The sequence below is a fragment of the Archocentrus centrarchus genome, chromosome 21 (assembly GCF_007364275.1).
Source record: "Archocentrus centrarchus isolate MPI-CPG fArcCen1 chromosome 21, fArcCen1, whole genome shotgun sequence".
NCBI classification, from domain to species: domain Eukaryota; kingdom Metazoa; phylum Chordata; class Actinopteri; order Cichliformes; family Cichlidae; genus Archocentrus; species Archocentrus centrarchus.
Genome location: NC_044366.1, coordinates 31,391,376 through 31,407,428, shown reverse-complemented (window position 1 = coordinate 31,407,428; position 16,053 = coordinate 31,391,376).

The following is a 16,053-nucleotide window of genomic DNA, read 5'->3' as shown; positions in this document are numbered from 1 at the left end:
TAATCTCTGCCTGAAGTGGGAGACTGAGATGATGACCAGCAGGTTGAGAGCAGCAGTGATCAGAGAGATGAAGGACAGCACAATGTTCAGGAGCACAGCTTTGGACCAGTGAAGTGTCGGCTTCCTGCAGGAACTGTTGAGGAGTTGTGGGAAACAGAGCTCAGCTCCTTTCTGTATCTCCATCATCAGGCAGCTGCAGCTCCTGCAGCTCTGATCAGAACTTTTTGTCACAGAGTGGATTTATTCCCACCTCCTCCCCTCAGAAAAATGATGTCTTTCCTCTTTCTCTCTACACCCCCTTTTATTGTTCACATTCACTGCATCATACAGCCAGTTAAAAACTTTTCATTTTTTCTGGGAATTATGATGTTGATTAATATTATGTCTTGCAATGTGTACCTGCTGACACTGTCATGGTCCAGGCAGGTTCTGGATTTTGTTTCTCTTCTTCTCTCCCAATTCCTGCTTTGTCTCTTTCTCTCAGGCAGAGAGTTGGGATAGCTTCAAGCTTGCTCCACCATGAAGTGATAGACCACATAAAGTGACAGAGCGGGGTGAGCAGGCACAAAGAGTACAGAGGTCGCTGCAGTCTGCAGTTGTTTTCTACAGACCTCCAAACCTCATGTAGCCTTCAGATTAGCTCAAGAACAGTGTGTAGAGAGCTTCATGGAATGGGTTTCCTTGGTGATGTAAGGCTGCATCCAAGCCTTACATCACCAAGTGGAATGCAAAGCGTCGGATGCAGTGGTGTTAAGCATGCAGCCACCAGACTCTAGGGATAATTTCAGCAGTCTTCCTCCAGGAATTTGCTGACATTTGTGAGTCCTTAAGTTGATGCTTTTATTAATATTCCTGATTCTTATTCTCTGACTGATAAATTCAAACACTGTGGTGAAAAGTAGCCAGAAATGCACCTGTGGACTCATTAATGGTGAACAGGTTAATCACAACGTTGCAGGCTGCGTGGACCCAACCTGTAGTTACATTTCTCCAGAGGCGCACATCAGGTTACATCATAGGTTACTGCATAGGTTCAGAGCGGTTTCCTGAGCCACCTTGTGTGCGTTTCTCAGGTGGACTTTAATGTTGGTTTTTCCACTTGAGAAGTGCTCCTCACATTTTTTCATCATCCACAACAAGACACTCGCTTCTATCTGTCTCACTATCGTACTCAAAAAATCCCCATAAGGGACTCTGCTGCCATTACTTTGCGCACCATGGCAGTGAGCACAAGCACACACGCAGTTGCTGGATGGCACTCCAAGTTAAAACTGCTACAGCCAACAAAATGATTTCATATCAATCCAAAAGGCTTTTAGATAAATTTACAAACACGACAATGAACATCATTTTATTTATAATTTCAGTTTTATTTGGTTTATGAGCATATGTGGGTGGGTGTGTGTGCGCATGACCATATGAAGGTGGGTGTGTGTGCATACGTGTGTGCATGGCTGGACCTGAATCTGGGCCTTCTTGTGTCTTGCCTCCCGGCTGCTTCTCGTTGGTCGCTCCTGCGTCCCCCGCCTCCCCGGGGTGTGGGTGCCTTGGGGTTCCTGGGCTGGGCTGGATGTTCTGGTGTGGGTGTCGACCTGCTCTCCTGGGGGCTGTGGGTCGGGGCGGCTTGGGCTTCTCCAGCGTGGGGGGGGGGGGCTCTGCAGTATGTCGGGCGGTTCTTGGGCACCTGGGCCCTGGGGCCCTGCCGCCGGCCTGCACGGGGGGCTGGCCTCTGGGGGGGCCAGTTTCCTATTGCCTCGAATTCCCTGGGGCCCTTGCTCCTTGACTGGGGGGGGGGGGCCTCCATCTGGGACTTCCCTCTCCCCTCTGCTGGGGTGGGTATGCAGTTGTCGCTGGAATGTGCGGCCCCGGGTTTTCGTGGCTCTTGATGGGCTGCGGATGGCTCGGACTTCCTGGGTCCTTCTCTGCCTGCCTCTGGCTCCTTGTGGGCGGAGCGGCGGCTTTCTGCCCTCGTTGGTAAGTGCATTCCATGACACAGACACTAACGCAATCACAGCATAACAAAATTGTTGTTCTTATACAATCATGCGTCATTTTGTTGTGCCTTTTCCACAGTTATTTTTCCAGATATTGCTTGTTCTGTTTTGGTATGTTGTCTTTTTTCTTTTTTTTTGTAGTTGCAGCATTTGAATTGTTTTGGTTAGTTTAGTGGTGCTCTGTCTTCTTTTTCTGTTTTCTCCCCTTTGTCTCTCCTTTTTTTTTTTCTTTCTTTCTTTCTCTTTTTTTTTCCCCTCAGCCTGTCAAATGGAATTAAATGTATGTGTACACAAAAAAATAAAATAAAATAAAAAACGAACAAACAAACAAAACAAAAACACAAACATTAACAAGAAAAGCTTATAAAGACTCTATAGAGCTTATCTTGGAAGAATAAATATGTTTGGCACAACAGGGCATTCAGATCACAATTCTGCTTGCAAACAGTGCCAGACATGACAGGCTTTAAAAAAAAAAATCCAAAAGGCTTTTAGATTAATTTACAAACACGAAAACAAAGGTTATTTTTATCTGTAATTTCAGTTCGTTTTAGTTACTTTTGTATTTTTTATTTATTTCACTTAACGAAAATGCTTTTTCAATTTCAGTTTTCGTTATTTCGTTTGTTTTCGTTAACGATAATAATAACCTTGTTACAGACATTTCCTTACTTTTGTGGTTTGTTGTTTGACTTGCATTGTATTGAAAGTATTCAAATGGCTAAAAATCTGTAAGAGAAGGAATTAAAATGAAAACAGGCTTAATTTTGCCTAATCATAAATTACCATAATTGCCAAAGGTGTGAAGTAATGAAGTACAAATACTTTGTTTCTTCCTTAATTCTACTTAAGCTCAATAACAGTTTATTCATACTTGCTTCAGCACTTAAAGGTACAGTCAGTAATATTTTTTAGGTTAAATCTTAAAAAGTTAGAATACTATCTAGAAGGTCTGGGTTCGATTCCACCTTGGCCCGGGCCTCTCTCTCACTGTGTGGAGTTTGCATGTTCTCCCCATGTCTGTGTGGGTTTTCTCCGGGTACTCCGGTTTCCTCCCACTGTCCAAAGACATGCACTTACTGGGGTTAGGTTAATTGGCTACTCTAAATTGCCCATAGGTGTTAATGAGAGCATGAATGTGAGTGTAGATGTTGTCTCTCTGTGTTGGCCCTGCGACAGGCTGGCGACCTGTACAGGGTGTACCCTGCCTCTCACGCTATGTCAGCTGGGATAGCCTCCAGCCAGTATTTGGCCAGTCTCTAGCCACATACGTAGTACACCAAAGGCAAAAGAGAAAGTCATAGGTGTTAGCCTGCTGTGGAGGGACATTTAAATGTGTGACTGCACCTTGAATAATACATGAATAATACCTATGTTTTATCATCTGAGGAGGGGTTCCCTTCACCAAAGAAGCAAAAACATCAAGGAGTGAGACAACACAATTTCCATCTTGATAAAATGCCAACCTCTTTCTCCACACCTCAAACCTGAACTGATGTCAGGGCTCTAACACATGGAAACATGCGTAAACATGCTTATTTATTCCCAATATTGTTGCAATTACTTATTATCAGCTAATTAGACATGCAACCCTCCCATCTACAGGGAGCTGACAAGAGCTAAACAAGGGAAAAACTCCACAGTCTGGTCCAAACAGTAGTGGAAACACATTGGCCAGACATTCCATTATGAGGTAAAGTCTAAATTTAATGTTTTTGGTTTCTCTTTGCTGACTAAAACATGTTTGTCCTAAAGCAGTCACCATAGCTAGGATTATGCACTTAAATTGGGATACATCCATATTATTTTTCTCATGAGTGGGTATTTACAAAAAAAGGTTTTCTCTATTGTGATGCACACACAAAGAACTGTTCAGGTGGTACCACTTTCTACTTTCCAGTCTGGTGTGGTGGGGCCTGTGTTTGGCTTTGCTGCTGCCAGCCGCAGTTTATTCGTGCTATTTTTCTCTGTTCTGCTTTTCTTGCTGTGTATCATTCATGTATTGCCTGCCTTGGTTTATGATCACCTGACAGTGTTATCTATCCGATCCTTAATGATGGCTCAAGATACCTCATCCTCTGCTGAATGCCTTTTCCATCCTCTACTGCCGGTGGCTGAATCTTCGTCCGGCATCAGCGGTGCCCTCCTGGGTACCTGCAGACCACGGAGGAGGGAGGATAGGGAGGATAGGGAGATGAGCAGGTGTCCAGGTGAAGCTCCGACTGTTCTGGAAGTGGGGTCTGGTGGGTAAGAAACGTTGAGTGTTTCTGGTTACCTGTGCTAGGACAGCTTCCATGGAGGGGGATTTTTCTTCTGAGACTGAAATTGTGCAGGCTCATGTAACATCCTGAGATGTGCAAAAAAGTCTCTTGGACCCATACCCGAAACCCAACGGGAAGTCAGCTACCTTCAGTTTAAGGTGTCATTTTTGCAGCATTTTTTTGCCATTTTCAGGCCTTGTATTTGAATCATCTCCTCCTATGGCATTTGACTCACTGAGACTAAAATGGCTCCAGATCATCTACACAAGAAACGTATCAAGTTCTTCAACGTTTTATAGAATCTCGAATGGTTTTGCCACAGCAACCCTCTGAATGGGATTTCAATTGTATACCATAGTACACCAAATTGTCACATATCAAACATACATTTTCCAATCAGTCCCAAACTTCACAGGCTTCATAAGAGGGTGAGTGAGTCAGGACACACCCATTTACCTGGTTTGTATCACATTCATAACGCCACGTAGTAGTACACTGATAATCATAATCCTAAGATCATTACAATTTCATTGATGGGTGCAGGCATTACAGCATCATGACACTTTAATGAGTGGGCACTCACCAACGCCACCTAGTGGACGCGGGAGATGCTCGGCGGCCGAACGACGCGAGGTACGGGTAGCCTGCTGGGCTGACAGCATCCAGGTGAGTCCGCTACTCTCGCGTCAGCGACAACCTCTGAGCGCGTCAGGGGTTGACGTGCGCCAGGGGCGAGGGCCCGATTATCACTTCCGGCTTTAATGGTTTAAATATTGATTCTATTTATTCTAAGGACATTTTTTGTTTCTAATCATCACTGTATTCTGTTTAACTCGTCTTATCATGTTCCTCTGTCTCCTGTTCACTGTGTAGTTCTCGCATTTTGAATTCCTCTAGTGCAGAGAAATTACCTGATAATTTATTTTTATCCGTATTTAGTGGTGTTGATCACTCAACAAATCTTTTTAATGATCATTGTCTTTCCAATTTAGGTGGATAAATGACAGCATTCACTGTTTAAAGAGTTCTTGTCCTAAAGTTGAGCGCCTGTGGAAGTAGTTGTTTACATGTAATCTGAAGATGTTATTTAACACATTATTAATCCTGCTCCACCTGTTGTTCCAATTTTTTCAAATGAAGATTGAAATCATTTTCTTTCTTTCCGGGTAGAAAAAATAGGTAATGTAAGGATTAATATTTCCCCATCGGGATCTTCATTGGCTGTTGATGCTCCAGCTTGGTCTGTTATTAGAGAAAGTTTTTCACCTGTTTCTTTACCTGAGCTGGAAAAATTGGTGGACTCAATGAAAACATCTTCCTGTTCTCTTGACATTTAATGTGTATCTCTGTTAAAAATGTCTTTGCTTTGGAGTGGTTCACATCATATCTATCTGAACGATGCTTTTCTGTGGCTGTTTCTGGGTACAAGTCCTCTTCTACATCTCTTGCCTGTGGTGTGCCGCAAGCTTCTGTTTTGTGGCCCTTACTGTTTTTGTTATATTTGCTCCCTTTACAGCATACACTGAGCATCTTTGAGGACATATCTTATTACTGCTATACTGATGATATCCAGTTGTTTATCTCTTTTACAACTGGACAGCTGAGTATTTTTTAAGTTACATATGCTGATTAGGTACTTAGATTCTATCAGAAGTTGGATGGCTGATAACTTTCTCCAACTCAGTGAAGAAATAATTGAAGTCCTTGTTTGTGCCCCTGACAGATTTGTGCCTAGGGTAATAGAAAATCTTGGACTCCTTGCCACATTTGCTTAATCTTTCATTAGGAATCTTGGGGTAAACTCTGACTCTGCTTTCACTCTATATGTCCATGCCAAATCTCTGATTCACATTTAAGGAATATTGCTAAGTTATGATCCATTATGTCACACTTCTCATAAAGCTGCTTAACCCCACCCCAACTCCCTTCCCCCTAGCAAAATTATGTCTTTGTTTCCTTTTTTCTCTTCCAATTCCTGCTTTGTCTCTTTCTCTTGGGCAGAGAGTTGGGATAGCTTTGAGCTTGCTCCACAGCAAAGTGATAGACCACATAAAATGACAGAGCCAGTTGAGCAGGCACATAGTGCACAGAGGTCGCCATCTTTCTGCAATCATTTTCTACAGACCTCCAAACTTCATGTGGCCTTCTGATTCATAGAATGGGTTTCCATGACCAAACAGCTGTTTGGGGATGGCCCCTTACTGTTCCAACATGACTGCACACCAGTGGACAAAGCAGGTCCATAAAGACATGGATGAGCGAGTTTGGTGTGGAAGAAGTTTTTTTTTTTTAAACCTGTCCTCTCCACCAGCTAAAGCAAGCAAAATTACTGTCTGCATGCTCTGTTGTGCCAAACAGTTTTGCTGCACCAAGAGGAAAGTACCCACTCATCTGGAAGTTAAAATGTTGGGTGAAGCCAGGAGGGTGGGGGGGGGGGCTCCAAAGACAGCAAGTGTAGTGGTACAGGCCAGATACACAGAGACAGGGAGCTGGATTTTAATGCTGGTGGCGTTTATTTAATAGATTTGTTTGCTGTGGTTGTTGTGGTTCTGTGTTCAATTGTGGAAGAACTTGACCGGCCTGCACTGGCCTGACCTCAACCTGATAGAGCCTTTTTGGGATGACTTTTGGAGACTGTGAGCCAGGCCTTCTCATCCAACATCAGTGTCTGACCTCACAAATGTGCTTCTGGAAGAATGGTCAAAAATTCCATGTGTAGGAAGCCTTCCCAAAAGAGTTGAAGCTGTTATAGTAGCAAAGGGTGGGCCAACATCATATTAAGCCCTGTGGACTAAGAATGGGATGTCACTCAAGTTCATATGTGTGTGTGAAGGCAGACAAGAGTATACTTTTGAATGCAGCTGCTCTGCCGTGGAAACCCGTTCCATGAATCTCTCTGCACACTGTTTTTGAAGTAATCAGAAGGCCACATGAAGTTTGGAGGTCTGTAGTGATTGACTCAGCAAAAAATTTGGTGACCTTTGTGGACTTTGCGCCTCCACATTCACTGACCCCACTCTGTCGTTTTACATGGCAATTTCATGACTGGAATTTCACTAATTTAGTAATTATGAATGGTTTACATCTGTTCTTATTCAGCTTTTTCAAAAATGCATTATTTTTAGGAATGTTTTTTTTTTCTTTTTTTTTTTTTTTTTTTTTTACAAAAAATACAGTTACTACAATTTGACATTTTAATCAACACACTCCGAAGGGTGAAGGCTGCCTCTCCCTCTGGGGACCAAACCAAACGTTCTTTGTAGAGGTCCCATATTAAAGGATCCATTCCGGACACATTAGATCCCCTGCAATTTGCATACCGTCAGAACCGTTCAACTGATGATGCTGTTAATGCAGCCATCCATACAGCCCTCTCACACCTTGAAAATAAGGACACTTATGTTCGAATGCTGTTTATAGACTACAGTTCAGCTTTCAACACTGTCATCCCAAGCAGGCTGGTTGAAAAGCTGTTCACCCTCGGAATACCACCCTCCCTCTGCCGCTGGGTCTTGGACTTCCTTACAGACAGACCTCAGGCAGTCAGAGTTGGTACCAGGACATCAGAAACAAAGACAGTGAGCACTGGGACCCCACAAGGCTGTGTGCTCAGTCCTCTCCTGTACACCCTCTTCACCTACGACTGCATCCCCTCCCAAAGCAACACCTCCATCGTCAAGTTTGCTGACGACACCACCGTCATTGGGCTGATTACTGGGGGAGAGGAAGCAGCTTACAGGGAAGAGGTGGCCCAGCTGGTGTCCTGGTGCCAGGAAAATAATCTCTCCTTAAATACAGAGAAGACTAAGGAGATAATTATTGACCCGAGGAAGAGAAGAGACCAGCATGCTCCATTATTCATCAACGGGACTCAGGTGGAGAGAGTGAAGCCCTTCAAATTCCTTGGCACCCACATCAGTGAAGACCTCACCTGGAACACAGCACAGACTGTCAAGAAAGCTCAGCAGAGACTCTTCTTCTTAAGGAAACTGAAGAAGTTCGGATTATCCCCCAAGCTCCTCAGCAACTTTTACAGATGCACTGTGGAGAGCATCCTGACAAACTCCATCACGGTGTGGTATGGAAACTGCACCAGTCAGGACAGGAAGGCTCTCCAGCGTGTCATCAAAACAGCACAGTTCATCTGTGGAGCTGCCTTCCCATCACTACAGGACACTTATAATACCCGGGTAATAAAGAGGGCACACAACATCATCAAGGACCGTACCCACCCACAGCACACACTGTTCACACTCCTGCCGTCTGGCAGACGTTACAGGAGTGTAAAAGCAAGAACAACCAGACTAAAAAACAGTTTCTATCCACAGGCCATCAGGCTACTGAACCACTGACTGATTACCAAACTGTGATTACCTGCCTTTCTTTCATCTGTATATATCTGTATATATTGCACTTGCTTTATTATTTATTTATTTTTATTTTCTACTTTTACTTTCCTAATATACTAGTTCTTAAATTTTATTTTAACTTAGTTGCTTATTTCAATTGTTTGTAAAGCAGTCGCAAGTAAGAATTTCATTGCTCAGCATAACCACAGTGTTTTGCGGTGTACATGACAATAAACTTCTTGAATCTTGAATATGAATTTAATCTTGTACAGGGTGCTGCTACCTGACTGTAGTTTCTGATGAATGTTCTGTAGATGTTTGCAAATCCTAGTCAACTTTGGAGCTTGTCAAGATGTGGAGAAGGAGGGGACACAGACAACGCTTAAAAGAGGACAATGTGATTTATTGATAGTGTGGAATATGAGAGTTTCCTGAAGGGGTTGGGCGAGCGCAGGCTGGGCGGTGGCTGGTGGTATGAGGTTTTGCCAAGGGGAATCCAGAGAGAGTGAGCGATGGCTGGGGTGGTGTGAGGGACAGCAGGCAGGACTCTGGCAGGGGTGTAGCAAGGTAGTGTTACAGGCTGCGTTTGGAGACGAGGTGGCGATGGGGAAAAGCAAGCAGGAACTTCCACAGCGGATCTAGGGCAAGGAGCAAAAAATGGGTAAGTCAAAGCACAAACGAGCAGAGAATCAATATACCAGCGGCCAAACACTGACTGTGACTTAGTCAATGATCCAGCGAAGACTGAAGGTCTGCCGGCAGCTTAAGAAGTCTGCGTGATTACCCAACGTGGCACAGGTGTGGGGCAGCGCCGCTGAGTGCCTGCCCAAGAAGGAGGAGTCTCAGGTGGTAGCCGCCCCGAGGCCCGTAAGCCAGTCTCCAAGCACACCCACATCACGGAGGAAGGACAGAGGAAAAAAGAAACACATCCACACCAACACACACCAAAAACCCCCCGAGGCATGACAGTACCCCCCCTCAACGGGAGCCTCCTGGCGACTCGAACTTGCCAGGATGCAGCCGACAATACTCCCTTCCTCTATGGCCGGCAGCAGAGGAAACCCTGGGAAGCCTGGGAAGGGTGACATACCAGTAGCACTGGATGAGAGGGAGTTATGGGCGTACTCGATCCATGCCAGATGGGAGCTCCAGGTGGCTTGGTTGGTGGCGGCCACACAGCGCAGAGCCGCTTCTGCTCCGTCTGACCATTTGTCTGGGGATGATAACCGGAGGAGAGGCTCACCTGGGCTCCCAAAGAATTGCAAAACTCCTTCCATACTTGGGAGGTGAATTGGGGCCCACAGTCCGACACGATGTCCTCAGGGATGCCATGGAGGCAGAAGACATCATCCGTTGAAAGCTGGGCCGTTTCCAGGGCCGACGGGAGCTTGGGCAGCACAATGAAATGGGCGGCTTTGGAGAAACGATGGTCAGGATGACCATCTTTCCCTCGGAGGGGGGAAGGCTGGTGATGAAATCCAAAGCGATGTGGGACCAGGGTCGTTTGGGTGTAGGCAGGGGCCTGAGGAGACCAGAGGGAGAAGAGGTAGAAGGTTTATTTTGGGCGCAAGTGCTGCACGCTGCCACATACTCACAGGCGTCCTTAATAAGAGTGGGCCACCAGAAATACCGCTGCAGAAAAGCGACGGTCCGATGAGCTCCAGGATGACAGTTGAATCTGGCAGTGTGGCCCCACTGCAAGACCTGAACCCAAACCTGGGAGGACACGTAGAGGCAATTGGGTAGTCCAGTGCCGGGGTCCGGTTCAGTTTGGAGAGCTGTCTGGATGGCCGATTCAATCTCCCATGTAATGGAGCCTATGACACAGGAAGGCAGCAGAATGTATTCCGGCTGGGGAGAGTGGTCCGAGGGACTGAATTGACGAGACAGGGCATCTGGTTTCACGTTTCGAGATCCGGGTCTGTAAGAGATGGTGAAGTTAAATCTTGTAAAAAACACAGCCCACCTGGCTTGCCGGGGATTGAGTCGTTTTGCGGCTCGGAGACAGGCTATATTCTTGTGGTCAGTCCACACCAAGAACGGATGAGTAGCTCCCTCCAGCCAGTGCCTCCATTCGTCGAGAGCTAGTTTGATGGCTAACAGTTCCCGATCCCCAACGTCATAATTTTGCTCGGCAGGTGTGAAGCGGCGAGAGAAGAAGGCACAGGGCTGGAGGTTACCTGCAGACTGTTGGGAAAGGATGGCCCCCACCCCTACATCGGATGTGTCCACTTCAACAATGAAGGGTTTAGACAGATCGGGTTGGATTAAGATCGGGGCGGAGGCGAAACGGTCCTTAAGGAACTGGAAGGCTTCGGCCGTGGCAGGGGTCCATCTGAAAGGAGACTTGGGAGAGGTGAGAGAGGTTAAAGGATGAGTGATCCGGCTGTAGTCCCTGATAAAGCGCCTGTAGAAGTTGGCGAAGCCCAGGAACTGTTGCAACTGTTTCCGGTCAGTGGGTGCAGGCCAGTCCAACACCACCTTCACTTTTACAGGATCAGCCCTCATCCGCCCCTTTTCGATGACGAATCCCAAAAAAGATGTCGTTTCCACGTGAAACTCACACTTCTCCTCCTTGACAAAAAGACGGTTCTCCAGCAGCCTCTGCAGAACCTGCCGCACATGTTTCCGATGCTCCTGTAAGGATGAGGAGAAGATGAGAATGTCATTGAGATACACAAACACAAAATGGTTGATAAAGTCCCAGAGCACATCGTTTACAAGGGCCTGAAAGACGGCCGGAGCATTGGTCAATCCAAAAGGCTATTCAAATGTTGGGTGAAGCCAGGAGGGTGGGGGGGGGGGGGGGGGGGGGGGGGGGGGGACGCTCCAAAGACAGCAAGTGTAGTTAGATATTCAAAATGGCCCGGGTGAGTGTTGAATGCTGTTTTCCACTCGTCCCCCTCGCGGATCCTGACGAGATGGTAGGCATTGCAAAGGTCCAATTTGGAGAAGATGGTTGTCCCTTGTAAACGCTCAAAAGCGGAGGTGAGGAGTGGAAGAGAGTATTTGTTTCTAATGGTGATGTCGTTTAAGCCACGGTAGTCGATTCATGGGCGGAGAGTCTTGTCTTTTTTCACGACAAAGAAGAAGCCAGCCCCCAGCGGAGATGTGGCGGGACGGATGAGACCAGCAGCTCTGGCTTCGGTTATGTACTTTTCCATTGCATCTCGTTCAGGCTTGGAGAGACTGTAGAGACGACTGGATGGGTAGGACGCTCCTGGCCGGAGATCGATGGCGCAATCGTAGGGGCAATGAGGTGGCAGGGAGAGAGCCCAATCTTTACTGAATACCTCGGCGTGGTCGTGGTACTCCTTGGACACGCCGGAAAGGTCAGGCGGCGCCACGTCGTCGGAAGACGGTTAGTGCTGGACGGAGGGAATGGTGGATCTCAGACACCGCTGGTGACACTGCTCGCTCCATCCAGAGATGCTCCGAGTGGTCCAGTTAATGTGCGGGTTGTGCTGTTGTAGCCAAGGAAAGCCGAGTATGATAGGTGTCTGGGGAGACTCAAAAAGGAAAAACGAAATCTGTTCCGAGTGATTGCCTGAGAGAGTGACAGAGATTAATTGGGTCTTGTGGGTGATTTCGGAGAGTTTGGCGCCATCTAGGGCCGAAACCTGGAGAGGTCTGACGAGTTGGATGAGAGAAATGTTTAATTGAAGAGCCAGGGCTCGATCCATAAGGTTTTGCTCGGCTCCCGAATCGACCAATGCCAGGGCAGAGTGGCTACACAGAGGCAGTTTAATCTAAGCTTGAAGGGTCAGTCTTAGTTGGGAGGAACAGGCGTTGACTGTGCCTGCCAGTATCCCCACCTTTACTGATGGGCAGGCACTTTTGGCCACACCAGGCAGGAATTAATGAAATGTCCTCTTTTGCCACAGTAGAGGCACTCACCACTCGCCAACCTCCGTCGTCGCTCCGCTGCCGTCAGCCAGGTGCGACAGAGCTGCATGGGCTGCTCCTCCGAGCCACCAGGTGTCTCCTCATCCCCAGCATCCTCCTCCAGGAAATCTCTCCGTTCTTCCGGGGCAGAGCGGCGAGGGGCATGATGGGAACTGTAGTTTCTCAAACCGCACCGAGTGTTAAGGCGATCATCTAAGTGAATGCAAAGAGAGCTAACAGCCCCCAGAGACCGCGGCAGATCTCGGGTGGCGAGTTCATATTTAATGTCATCATTCAAACTGTTTAGAAAAACTCCCCTGAGCGCCTTCTCCTCCCAGCCGGCCTCCTCCGCGAGGATCCTGAAGTCCACTGAAAAGTCAGCCACACTTCTCCTTCCTTGCCTCACCCTTATGAGCCTCTGTGCGGCAGCATCCGGACAGGTACCTTTGTTAAACACCTCCTTAAACCTGGACAGGAACTCTTGGTAAGACACCTCGGGGTCCCCCCGCAACACTGCATGACCCCATTCTAGTGCTCTTCCCCGTAACAGGTTAACCATGAAACCAATCTTCGCGCTGTCAGAGGCATATGCGGTCTTTTGCTGCCGGAATATCAATGAAAATTGGATGAGAAATCCCCCACATTTTGCCAACTCACCATGGAAGACCTCCGGAGTTGGTAAGGCTTTTTCAAAACGTTCGGCAGGTTCTGGGGATACAGTAGCTCCCGGCTGCGGCAAGGACAGCAGTGAAGCAGGAGCGGAGAGAAGAGAATGAGCCTGTGACACAGTGGCCTCCAACATACCTTTAACGTCGGCGAGCTGTTGGGTGGTTGCTCCCAGCTGGCTAGAAATCAAACGAAGCATATGATCGTGACACTGGATGGTTTCTTCCTGTAGAGCCAGGGTCCAGCTGAGAGGATTAGCGTCCGTAGTGTCCGTTTGTGGCTGGATCATTCTGTCAAGACCTGGAGAAGGAGGGGACACAGACAACGCTTAAAAGATGACAATGTGATTTGTTGATTTTTAGAGTGTCATCAGATAATATGAGATTGTTATACATAGTCTCTCCTCATCACTGTTACCTGCTGCTGTTTTCTCAGTGGATGCAATGAAAGCATTTGACTGTCTGGATTGGAAATAAAGAATCTGTGGTCATTGTTGGAATCATTCATAAGTATGATAAGGGTATATTAGGGCATGTATTAGGGAGGCCAGTCTTACTGTCAATCAGCATAAATCAAAAAAATGATTAAAGTTCAGGAGAACGACTAAGTGGACAATTGAATATGTGGTGTTTTCACTATAATTCTGTTACTGTGTGCCAGGACTTTTAGTGTGTGCCTAATGATTTGGGTGCTGATAGCTTGTCAGCAGTTAGTATATGACAGCTGCCTGACTGCACTGTTTTTGGACCTTTCTCACTAAAACAGAAAACTGTTACCAAAACTGAGTCAACCCCAAGCAGTTCAAAATAAAGTTGTAAGATTCAAAATTCAAAACAATGACTCAAAGGACACAAATGTATTGCACAGAGCCTAAGGGAACCACAGAGTGATGTGATAACTCTCTGAGGAGCTGTGCTGTGACTGATTATGGTAATCTGAGCCTTTGCTATTATAAAATATATAGAGAGATAAATATCTAATGACTAAAAGTGATGACAGACAACTTAAACAACTAAAAAACTTCACAGCAGGGGTTGCATCACATGTTGATGTGAGACTTCATCATGTGTGTATCCTGAAGCTTGTTTTTCTTAACACCTCTAATTGCAGTGACACCTCAGAGGTGAGATGTCATCATCTGACACTCACCCGTGAAGGTGTGAAGACTTGATGTGCCATTAGGAGCAGCTAATGGGCTACAAAACATTCTTCATGGAGAAGCACGTTAAGTCTCGTGGGAACTTGACTGTTTGTGTTTGTGTTATGGATCTGTTAATCGGCACAGAACACAGGAAAGTTTCACAGGTATTGAAATAAAAGTTATAACAGTAATCTATGGAGTAATTAGTTTTCACACCTTATTTTAGTCGGGCTCACTAAGACCACACAAACATGTCCACACAGAATTGACTTCAGCATCATCTCATTAGCCTCAAGTTTTTTGTTTTTCTTCTAAAAGTTTGTACTAAGATGCAGCAGAGTCTTAATTAGATTACACTTTGTCTCATATGTGATTCCAACATGACCTATTTTACTCTGTGGTGTGGTCATTATATTTTTATATCCTTTATTAAGCAAATGATTGTACATTTAATGTGTTCTTGTGACTACACAAATACTTTGTGTCTGCCTGCAAAGAAACTGAATGATCCAAATCCAGTGGCATCCCGTCAGGTCAAGCAAGGAAGCAGCACTTTTCTAGTGAAATCTAAAAGTAGACTTCAAATAAAAAGCATCTAAATAAAAGAGATCTCTCTCTTATCATCTCAAACATAAAGCTGCTGGCCTGTTTGCGTCTGCCTTCAAATTACTGCCATCTTGTGTCTGGAAGCAGGCTTCACCCTACTTTACTGAGACCATGGGAGTCTCTGGGGGGCCGGAGAGGGAGGCAGCTTTCTGTGGTTGTTTGTACATGTGCAGCCTCTGGTCTCTAACAGAAACCTGACAAACTGCCCCTGGCTCTGCTTTCACTGCTCTGAGGTCAGTTGCCTCCTGCACTTTGTGTGGAACAGAGTTGCCATTAGCAAGGAAACGAGCCTCATGGTAATAGATAAGTTTCCTCTTACTGACCTTGACCAACACGTGTGATGTTCACTTAGTGTTAGAGTGTACTGTGAAAAAGGTTTAAAAATATACTTTGAGCTGTCTAATGGTGCCATGTCCAGTTTAATAAAACAGACAGAGATGATTAAAGCTGAGCAGGTTCAGGCTCCACCAGGACTTTAAGGCTACGTTCACACTGCAGCCTGAAGTGACCCAAATCCGACCTGTATCTGATCTTTTCATGACAGTCTGAACAACACAGATGTGATTTGTTCAAATGTGACCCAGGCCACTTGGATATGTGGTCCTAAATCCGATATGTATCCAGTCTTTTCAAATGCGACCTGTGTGTGTACGGCCAGGTCACATTCATCCGACCTGCACGTCATTGATACTCGTCAAACGTCACTATTCTGCGTCCTGCTACGCAGAAGTGGGAAGAAAAACAAACTTACTTCCACAAACACTGAGCACGCTCACTACGTGTGATGTTATTGCGTCCTCTACTGCGCATGTGGGACACTTTTAGGTTTGTCTGCAGCTCACACACAGATCACATACAAGTCGTATATATTTAGAAATGTGAACGACCACGTGTGAATGTAGCCAAAGATTATTGACAGTATTGACAGTTAACCATGTCACTCAGTGCTCAGGCCTTTTATAAATATATTTTAATACAATTTAATACAAAAGGTGTGTGTTTCTGAGTTTATTAAAAGATATTTCTCAGCCACTGATCTTATAGAACGTTGTGCATTACTGTAGATTAAATAGAATATGAAATATTTAAACTCAGCTTAACCTTATACATTTGCTGCAGTAATATTGAACCATATAAAACTGATGGGAAAC